Source organism: Onychostoma macrolepis, chromosome 13 (genome assembly GCF_012432095.1).
Source record: "Onychostoma macrolepis isolate SWU-2019 chromosome 13, ASM1243209v1, whole genome shotgun sequence".
Classification (NCBI taxonomy): domain Eukaryota; kingdom Metazoa; phylum Chordata; class Actinopteri; order Cypriniformes; family Cyprinidae; genus Onychostoma; species Onychostoma macrolepis.
In genome coordinates this window covers 9097131-9108428 of record NC_081167.1, presented here as the reverse complement: position 1 = coordinate 9108428, position 11298 = coordinate 9097131, and positions in this window count along the sequence as shown.

Below are 11298 nucleotides of genomic sequence, written 5' to 3'. Positions count from 1 at the left end.
TTGTCAGATTTCATAGAGGACTGTGGCCAAAATGCAATGAGGTATTGTCTTTGGAGATGTTTCTTTTTACTATGGAGGACAAAGAATAGAAACTAGTTCACAGGGTTTCTTGTCTTCTCCATTGGTTTTTTGCTGTTAGGCAGAAAGTGCCTGTGCAAGCGACTAGGGAATCAAGCAGAGACTGAAAGTGTGTGTGTCTGTGATTGTTTAAAAAAAAAAGTGGTGCATGCTATTTTGGTGGTGAGACTGATCAAAGTGGACAGGGGCGTTCTAGGACATTTTCATCAGAGCGGCAGGGAAAGACAGCAAGATATCAAACAAACTCAAAAAGTGTGGCTACATTCACACAGATCAATGTGACCCAAATCTGATTTTTTTTCTGTTACACATGATAGATCTGGGGGTTTTGGGATGACAGTATTATGAACAAATATAGATTTGGTTCACTTTCATATGCGAGTATAAAATCAGATAAAGCGAGTCCCCCATGTGACTTTAGTGTGAATTTAGAGGGTTTTCATCTTATTTGCACATTGGATTTGCCCTTGGTTTGACTCAAACAAATGTATGAGTTACACTCCATAAAATTACTACACATAAAGGTGCAAAAGTTTTCTTTACTGTTTTCTCTGAAATATTGTGGAGCTTGGTTTGCCTTTGAACTCTAACTATTATTTGGCACCACTGTGGATTTTTCATTGGCCAACATGAATAGTTATCTAGAGAGCAGAATAGCCCATGGGAAATATATGATAATACAATAAGGCAACAGAGTGCAACAGTGGTGTTCCGGATGTAAAAACCATATTAATTTTCTCCATAGTGGAATTGATTTTAATGATAACTTGCTACTGTGAACTACATGGTGGTTAATCAATGGTGTGTGCTTTTCTTGAAGCATATTTCATTACTTCAACTTGTTTTTTTAAAAAATAGTCATGTTCAACAGCTGGTGAAAACTACATTACCCATGATTCTGCAAAGAAATCTCCACCAGCTAGAGAATTGCTCCCATGAAGCACAGCAAATGATGTGGGGTCAGTTTCCCTATGCTATCAAACGACTTAAACATGTGTATACATATTTAAATGAATAATTTCATATTTCTTCATCATTTGTGATTTGATTCTGTCATTCACACTGCTGCATGGGACTCTAGTTATTTCCACTCGTTAAAACTGATCATCTCTATGGGAAATATGAATGGAAAAAATACTTCTGGAACCAAGGCTGCTATAAAACTGTTGCACTTCATTAAGATCACACTGAAATTAAACAAACATTTATTTACACACTATATATAATTATTATTATTTTTTTTTTTTGATTCACTAAAATATATTTAAATAAAAAAAAAAAAAGATATGCATTATCCAGGTTGTTTGTTGATTTGTGGAAGAAACATAAGGGATGCCAAAAAGGCATATACAGTATACTAAAATAATAAAAATCTGACAATATAATTAAATGTTCTAATTTAATATAATAAAATATGTCATGTTAAACTTTAATATGTAAGTTGTTAAAAACATGTCAGGGTCAGCATGCATAACACAGCAGTGGCCTTTTGGAACAAATCGCTTGAGTGAATAATTCAATGACTCACTCCTAAATATAGTGACTTTGTTATTCTTGAATGAATCTGTTTTTTAATGAATCATTTGAGTATTGCCTGTTTAGAGCAGTGTTTGATATGGGTCGCATTTAAAAGGTCATGTGAACAACTTTTAAAAGAAAAAACATACTGCATTTGAAAAATTAATTGGGCACTTTGGCTTGCAGTGTGAAATGGTTTGTTAAAATCCCTTAGTGACTGTTGTAGAAAGATGTAGGAGTAACTTGTCTGTGGTTAAAACGCAGGAGTATCCAGTTCCACAGTTTTAAAAATGAATCCCAGAGGCCAGGTGATCGCCATACACCTCTGCCAGCACTAATGATGAGTCTAATTTTGGGAAATAATATATTGTGTCATCTGCATCATGCTGTACTTTTGAGTCTCTCACTGTTCATTTGAACTGTCAGTAGGTTACAATGGCTTGTTTTGAACTAGAACAGTAACAGTCCTCCATTAGCTGTTTATTTTGGTCGTGTCCCACTTGGTGTGTGGTCACTACCCTCTATCCTGCTCCAGATAAGGGCACGTCCAGATAAACTGACTGTCAGCAGTCATGAAGCAACACCACAGTTATCATCAAAGACATCAGGCTGTGCTTGTATAATCAAAGGGCAATCTTGTTGAAACAATATCACAATAAAGACGCAGGGCCTACAAGTCATAACTGGTGCTGGGAAAGAAAGGAGCTGCAGAAAAAAGGAAAAGCAATGGGTTGTGGTCAGAGCAGATTAATCCAGACTCTGTCATGAGACGGCCATTGTCTGGAAAAGTCCCTGCGGTGGGCAGAGCTGGCAGTTCAGCTGAGGAGGATCCCACATCAGTCAAGGTGAAATACACGCTCCAGCAGCACTTTAAAGCAACCTTGCACTAGGCGTTGGTGTTGTTTTGTGCACCTCTTCTAAACCCACATAGAGAAAGCAAAGATGTGAGCTAATATTAGCAATGTCGGTTCTGCACAACCAGACTTTTACTGTTTGTGAAGATTATGCTTTTTTTCAAGCACAACACTGCGGATAAATATGGTTGACGCTCCTCATTAAATCCTTGTGATGTAACTATTTGTTAATGCAGGGGAACTGCTAATTATACATGTAGATTGTGCTAGAAAATGGCAGGAATGCATCTCATTTGCAAATGTTGATACCTGTCTCTCCACTGCAGTTTTCTGTCTTGAGGTCACCAGAGATTTTGAGCAATGAGGGGCTTCCTCATTGTATCCTTGTTTTCAATGGGGCAAAATGCAGGGGTTTTCAAAGCTGAACTATGAACATATGAGCATCTTCAAAAATGCGAGGATGTAAAATGTATTGTTTTTCGCAAAGTCATGACGTTAGCGAAGTAGCGGCAAGTCTTCTGTTTGGTGATGTACATCTGAGTGAAACAGATTATTGAAGAAGGAAAAAGAGTAGAGGTTCAGTTGATTGGTTTTTGATTGGATGGAGGCAGATGTGCTGAAATGGAAAGGGATGTGGTTTAAGCACACAATAAATTATTTGAGAAGAGGTCAATACAAATTTCAAAATGAAATAACATGGATTAATTGTTCATAATTAGATCATAAAGATGCGTTTAGAAAATACAAAGGTTGAATGTATTCATTTCAGTTGGGCGGGTGGGTCACAGATCCAAAAAAGGTTGGAAACCTCTCCCAAAAATTTGCCACAAATCTGCATTTCTGTTGACGCCGGATAACTAAAATGTCCCAGATTTGAACATTTCTAGTCACTCTCCCAACAATAGCTAATAACAATAAACTGGTTTAAACGGTTGCCATTTGTATTTTATCTTCACAGCCACAAAATTCTGTTCACATTCAAAGTCATTTAGGAGATTCACTTATAATTTTAAAGGTGGTGTCTATTTACACTGAGTGTTTGCAAAGGTTATTACAAACTATAACTTACATTATAATTCCCAGAATTGCTTAGATATTTCATGTGTAGTTTGCATATTTACATATATATCGAATACAGTAACATCACTATTTGAACTTGTGTAAACAAGATGCTATTTGTAGCTATTTATACTTGGTGCAAACTGTATCTAACACTATTTTCACTCGGTGAAATTGGCATCTTCCTTTTCGTCTACCTTTTGTTTTGCACTCAATCTAGTCGCTGCCACATTTGAATGTAGTTTTCACTCCCAAAACTTTGCTGTCTTCATGGCCAAACTGAAAGTTTGTAAATATAAGCCATAACGTACTGTGTTATGAAGGAATTACACTCTTGAAAATAAAGGTGCTTCACGATGCCATAGAAGAACCTTTTTGTCTAAATGGTTCCATAAAGAAAAGGTTCCTTGTGGTGAAAGAACACTGTAAAAAGTGATAAGTTGACTTAACTTAAAAAAATTGAGTATATAAGTATATAATAATTTTTTTTTTTTTAAAGTTAAGTGAACTTGACAATTCACTTAAATTTTTTAAGTAATGATAATTAAAAAAATAAGTTAAGGCAACGGGTTTCCTCAATTTTTTTAAGTTAAGTCAATTTATCACTTTTTACAGTGAAGGTTCTTCAGATTATAAAAAGGTAAGCAAGAGATGGTTCTTTTAAAGAACTTTTGACTGAATGGTTCTTCTATGGCATCGCTGTGAAGAACCTTTTAAAGCACCTTTATTTTTAAGAGTGTATTTTACAGGGTATTACCTATATTTCGAATTACATATTACATTGTGTTCTGTTTTAGGGTTAAAGGAAATTTACAGAAAATCACCAGTACCTTTTCAGCTTTTTTCTACTCGCGCATATTGTGGCCACATCTTGAGCTTTAGATCAGTTCATAAAGTTTGATATGGTTATCCAACGCTATCTCACGACCAATTCGTACGAATTTTATGAGGTAGCTAATTTGTGCGACCTCGCTCGTATGATTTTGTACGATTTGTCTAGATCCCAGTGACGAGTAGGTTTAGGGACAGGGGTAGGGGTAGGGAACTCGTAAAATACGTACAATTTAGCAAAAAAATGTACGAATGAGGTCATACGAACTAGCCACCTCGTAAAAATATGTACAAATTGCCATGAGATCGGGTTGGGGCATCAGACATGGCACAGTCCAAGTTCTCTTTCTTAAAATGTTAGGATTTTACATTTGACATGCAGTGTAATGCATCCTACATCCAGATTCCATTAGCCGCCAGAGCCCCCGTCTCTCCACAGATCTCCAATCTGTCAGATGATTGGTCTGTCAGATCTGAGTCACACTGATATCTGCAAAACTATCTCCATGGTTACGATCACAAATCAAATCCATTCTGATTGTTGAATGACACTCAATAGCAGATTATGGCACTTCATAGGTCAACGAGTCCTCTTGGTATATTAGAGATTCTTTTGTACGTGCTGAATTAATATTACCTTGATTGTATTACAGGATGAGCTTTAAAAACAGAGATATTTGACATTGAGACCAAGTTCAGGCTCTATTCCTGCTTTAATGTAACTAGCGAGCATTGTACCTGTCTTTTTATACTTTGTTTACGGCAATTAGTCTTTATTAGTAGTGACATGACTGATATGAGATGAGAGGCAGCAGAATTGATGTTTGGAGTAAAACACCATGCAGTGTGATTTATTAGAGGACTTCTCATTTTATGGATGCCACCATATTAAAGTTCATTACACAAGCTTCAAACAACATGAACCCCATTACTCTGCTTGCAATTGAGAATTGAGAATGTAGTAAAGAATGTCCATCTTTTTTATACCAAAGTTGTTTTTAACTTTCATTATCTTTTTAATCACTGAAATTCAGTAAAAGCGAAAACCTCCCATTCTTGCTTTTTGTTTAGTTTTTTTCTTATCCGATCTGATCTGATCTGTCTGGAAGAATGTGTTTTTGTGGTGATCTGTGAGATTGTCTAAACGTGTCATGCTATTTATGATGTTCGACGCATTGTGTATATTGTCCGGTTTATGCTTGTTGAAAAAAAAAGAAAAAAAGAAGCACATTAAGTTCAAACTGCTGTGTGAATGCTTTGGTCAGCGGGGTTGTTTGATTTTTACATGTCTAGATTGCTAAATAAAAGATGGTGATCTGAAAATAACTTATGTTTGTGGCAAGGTATTAATTATGGCCTGGGATCTTTCAACCTGTTTCCATGGCAACCCCTCGCTGCGCTCACAAAATAGGTGTTCAAAAAAAGAATCGGATTTGCCTGAAATGCAGAGCGCAGAAAATACCCCGGCACACTTCGTTTGCTAAATATATCTGCCTAAACTGATGGAGTTATCTGTCAACAGATTTCAGCATCACAAGCCTGTAAATCTGTGACTAGATATATGGAGCTTTAGAATTGGCTTATTTTAAAATGTATTACTGCACAAATTAATATTAATTTTCTAATAAATGTAATTGGTAACCTAATACAAATATCACAACATAATGTTAATGCAGTAGCACTACTGCCTCTAATGCAAATTCTGAAGAAATATAATATATATATATATATATTCGGCCGAGATGCAACTATTTGAAAATCTGGAATCTGAGAGTGCAAAAAAAATCTAAATATTGACAAAATCACCTTTAAAGTTGTCCAAATGAATTCTTAGCAATGCATGTTACTAATCAAAAACAACGTTTTGATATATTTACAGTAGTAAATTTACAAAATATTTTCATGGAATATGATCTTTACTTAATATACTAATGATTTTTGGCATAAAAGAAAAATCTATCATTTTGACCTGTACAGTGTATTTTTGGCTGTTGCTAAAAATGTATCCCAGTGACTTAAGACTGGTTTTGTGGTCCAGGGTCACATATATCACATCTTTTTGTATGTGACTTTAATGTAAACTTTTTTCATATTAGGATTGCATAACATTGTTCCAAATATTCCCTTGTTCTGCTGAAATAAATATATACATGCATATAAAATAAAACAAAAAATCCAAATATTGCGCAGCTGTGATAAAAACTCCACCTCTGCAACACACTTTCTGCATTAGCGCTTTTACAGACAAAAGGAACCTCACTGTTTCTAGTCCCCGGGGCACTCTCACCCTCCAGCAGGGTATTGATCTGGCAGAAAATGCATCTGTCTGCTTCTGATTCCACCAACATCATTGCAGCATATGAGGGACGGAAGAGAACAGTCAACACAGGCCCATGACCCCATGACAGCAAGGACATCACGGCCCCTCAGGGAAGAGTGACAGATGGAGAAACACACACAAACACAACCACTGTGGGTCCAAAAGACTGATACTGCACTGGGAATCAAGAAATGAAGAAAAGCTAAGCAATGTAAGACGCTTCAATGCTGCTGTCATGAAAGCAAAAGAGAGGCAAACCAAATACTAAGACATTCTGAAATTCAAAAGTTTTGGTTGGTAAGATTTTTAAAAATGTCTCCAAGTCTTACCAAGACTGCACTGATTTGATCAAAAATACAGTAAAAACTGTAATACAGTGAAATGTTATTACAATTTCAAAATGTATTTATTTGAATATATTTTAAAATGTGATTTTATTCCTGTGATGCAAAGCTGCATTTTTAGCATCATTACTCCAGTCTTCAGTGCTACGAGTTTTATAACATTATAAATGTCTTTATTGTCACTTTTGATTAACTTAAAAGTATATATAAATTTGATTAATTTCAATTTATAAAGTAGAGGGCTCCTAAAAAATGTTGTAATAATGCACACAGGCTGCTTCTGCATGATATTACTGTCTCATATTATACCTCAGATTGTTATTACAGTCACCACCAGATGGCAGCGTGTGACTAATGTGAATGGTAATTCTGTCTCAAACACAGTCTCCATGTCAGTTTCTGGAGTCAAATACCCAAGGGTTAAATAGTTAGTTCACTGCATTCAATGAAAGGTGACAGTACAACAACAGCACTGGGGCTCTAAATCCACTGACCAACTGGCTAAGAAGAGTCTGAAAAATAAGATTAGACAGGTGCTTAACACCTTAATGATGTGCAGTACAGTATTATCACTGAAGGTAGATCATTTCTCTTGTCTATCATCTGTTATGGATCCGTTTTCACACATCAGTTGCACAAGTTGGATAGTCATGAACTTCATGGATATATAACAATCATGCCTTAAAACTTTGAGTTGTTCATCCCGTGTGTTGACTGGCCCGGTTTAACCCTTCAGGGTTACGTGTGCTCACACCCACCCCCACTCAGAAAACTAACAGCTCCAACACAATCCATGTGATCTGAATGTGCACACGTGAGCCATTGTAAACATGTTATGTAACTCTATTCCCACTTGATTCAGATCACACTTGCACATGCATGTGTGTTTGCAACAATGTCCTCTCTTATAAAGTCCTATATAGATCATTGTAGTCTATCCATCTATCTGAAATGGTTTCTTATTAGCCTGCTAAGGTCAAAGGTGGTCTCTTAAGGATGTTTTGAGGTCTAACACTGACAGTAAAACCTTCAAACTTTAGAACTTAACCCTACAAACAGGCATTAATGCTCAAGTAGGCAATTCAGAATAAAAGGATTTTCAACAGGATGATTTGTGTAAATTCATATATATATATATATATATATTTGTTATATAACTTCTGGGCAGTAGTAAAAAAGAAACAATTTTAATGAGCTCTACAGACTCTGCAGGGTATAGCAAAATGACAGGCGTAGATGAAAGTCGTTTCTACCCACATCAAATCACATTCTTAGCTGTTAGTGGAATTGGGATTTGTTAAGAGTTGCTCTAAAAATGCATGTTTTTAAAGGTTCCTTATTCTCTAAATATATCTTACATAAGTAAAATTTGCCTCTGGAAGCTAAAAATGCCTCTGAAATGCAGGTTATGACAACCTAAACAGCAGCTTTAGCCTGACAGTAACAGACAGCTGCAAAAGCCATTCCCATTTATCATGCTCTCTGTGAGAAATCCCTCCAACCACAGAAAGAGTCTGTCCCGAAATCCCAAAACATAGCAGTTTTGTTCCATATCTTATGATTTCAAAGCACAGCTATTAAAGGAAGTGTTGCAGTTCGATGAAACATTTATCTGCACATCTGTTTTATGTTATCTCAGTCAGCCATTGAATGGGACTATTAGGCCAGCGGCCACACAACAGCTGGATGTTATCCACAGGTCGTTGAGTGCATTCACACATTCGACACATGGCCTGCGACACTCAACAGACAAAACCCCATGATAAAACTACTGCTGGAACGCCTTGGGGTGTTTATCATGTGGAATAAATGTTCATTAAATATTGAGCATGGTGTACACATTATGTTTAAAAGTCAGTCATTTTTTAAAGAAATTAATACTTTTATTCAGCAAGGACAAGTTAAATTGATCAAAAGTGACAGCAAAAACATTTTTAATGTTACAAAATATTTATATTTGAATTAAATGCTATTATTTTGAACTTTCTATTTATCAAAGAATCCAAAAAAATAAGTATTTGTATTAGCATAAGTATTAAGCAGCACAACTGTTTTCAAAATTAATAATAAATGCGTCTTGAGCAGCAAGTCAGCATAGAATGATTTCTGAAGGATCGTGTGACACTCAAGACTGGAGAATTAATGCAGAAAATTTAGGAATAAATTACATTTCAAAATATTTAAATTGTAATAATATTTCACAATATTACTGTTTTTGATCAACTAATTTGCCTTGGTGAGTAGAAACTATATAAAATAAATATATTATAAATATATAATAAATAAATAAAAAGAAAAAGTCTTACTGACCCCAACTTTTGAATGCTAGCTAGTGTACATCTAGGCTGACTATTAAAAAAACAATGTTTTAAATTGAAAATGAAAAATTGAAAAACAGAAAACATTTCTGAAGATCCTAATAAATCTTTAATTTTGGTACCAAACATGCCAATTCTAGAAATCAATCTAATAGTCTTTACATTCATTTTCAGTTTCTCAAACATTGATTTCCCTGGTTTGTCCATTAGAGAGCAGCCTCATCTAACACACAAGCAAGCACGCACATCTTGAAAGCACAAGGACTTTTTCCAGTGTGTACGTGTGCGGTGAACGTTGAGCAGAGGGTTGGACAAGCTGAACTCTGAATGCAGAGCAGAATGTGGCACACCCTGAAGTTTAATTCAGCTCCGCATTGAAAACATGATTCAAGTAAACATCAGCACCCTACACAGTACACACAACATTGCAAACAGGTGCAGGCCATAGTGTGATCCAAGACAAACAAGCTCTACAATAGGAAGTCTGTCTCGCACTGTTGCTTATTAGTCATCATCAGCTCAAGAGCAGCAAACAACAAACCACAAGAATTAAAAAACATACTCAGAGCAACAGTAACGCATATCTTAAAACAAGTTTACTTAGCTAGCAAATGAAATCTATACTTCATTTGTCTATTCAGATATCTATATAATCTATAAAATTCAAAGTGAATTAAAAAAAAAAAAACTTTTCAGAAAATGACAAGGGTTAGGGGCTGATGTCCAGCTATTGCATGTTTACACTGAAAAATGAGGGAAAAGCAGCACAATGGAATGTTCTGTGTGAACGGCCCCTTGTTTTATCATTATAATTTTCTGTTCAGTGTCAGCACAGGATTATAAAATATTTCATTCAACCTTCTCATAAATAAAAGGTCTAAGTAAAGGCCTGGAGTCTGTTCTTTGTAACCTCGCTTAATACATCTGATGATCTGACAGATGCCAGATCTTTTAATCAAGATAATTGATCTCTAAAATATCTGGATTAAGTTGTCATGTTTATTGGAACAGGACAAAAATTAAACTGAATTTAGGTGAATTCAGGTAAAATATCAGAAAAAAAACGTCCTGATATTAACCCAATACATTTCCAAATTACATTTATATTTGGAGCGTAATATTAATATATTAATATCATTTACACTGCCATGGAAGAAGCAGTTTTGGTTCCCCAATTTGGTTCCCCATTTCTTAAAAGAACCATTTTTTCTTAGTGTGAAGAACATTTTTAATAATCTAAAGAACCTTTTGTGGAATGGATGGTAAAGGTTGTTTATGCCAATTTTAAAGAGTCCACTTTAATTTTTCTAAAGAGCTAATTTAACTTTACCTTTACTTAAGTATGACAATTGGATATTTTATACAAAACTGATTTGTATAGACAGGGTCAAAACACAGTCAGTCATTTCTGTCGACGGGAGAAAATGTGTTGTGAAATGGCACAGCAGCAGTAAACTGAGTGTATTTACCACTAACACATGAGTCACTGTGAAGTGACCCATGATTCAAAGCCCAGACCTACAGCCACCTCCCTATTCATGCCTGTGAACACTGCAACATTCATCCCAGTACTCGAGTCACCATAAGCTTTAGAAAGCTGCCATAAAACATTATTACTATACTGTTGTTAACATTAATAAAGTCACAAATAACACCTAACAGTATATGCCTATCCCCGCTAAAGTGAAGTAAACATACTGAAAACATAGTGATGAAACATTTTAACAGCTTTATGCTAGGAAGTTACACTATAGGTGTTTCAGTCTGCAGATGCAGTCACATTTAATGTTGCTCAGCCTGATTTTGTGGGCCAAATCCAGTCATTTTAGTAAGAATCTGCACTTTAAAAAAAAATCTGAACACAGATTTTGCTCATGTTCAAATTGGTTACACGAATTTGCTGCGCTGACCAACAGAAAGCTGCTTGGTTTAAATGGACAATGGACTTTTATCAAAGTCTCTAAAATATATCTATA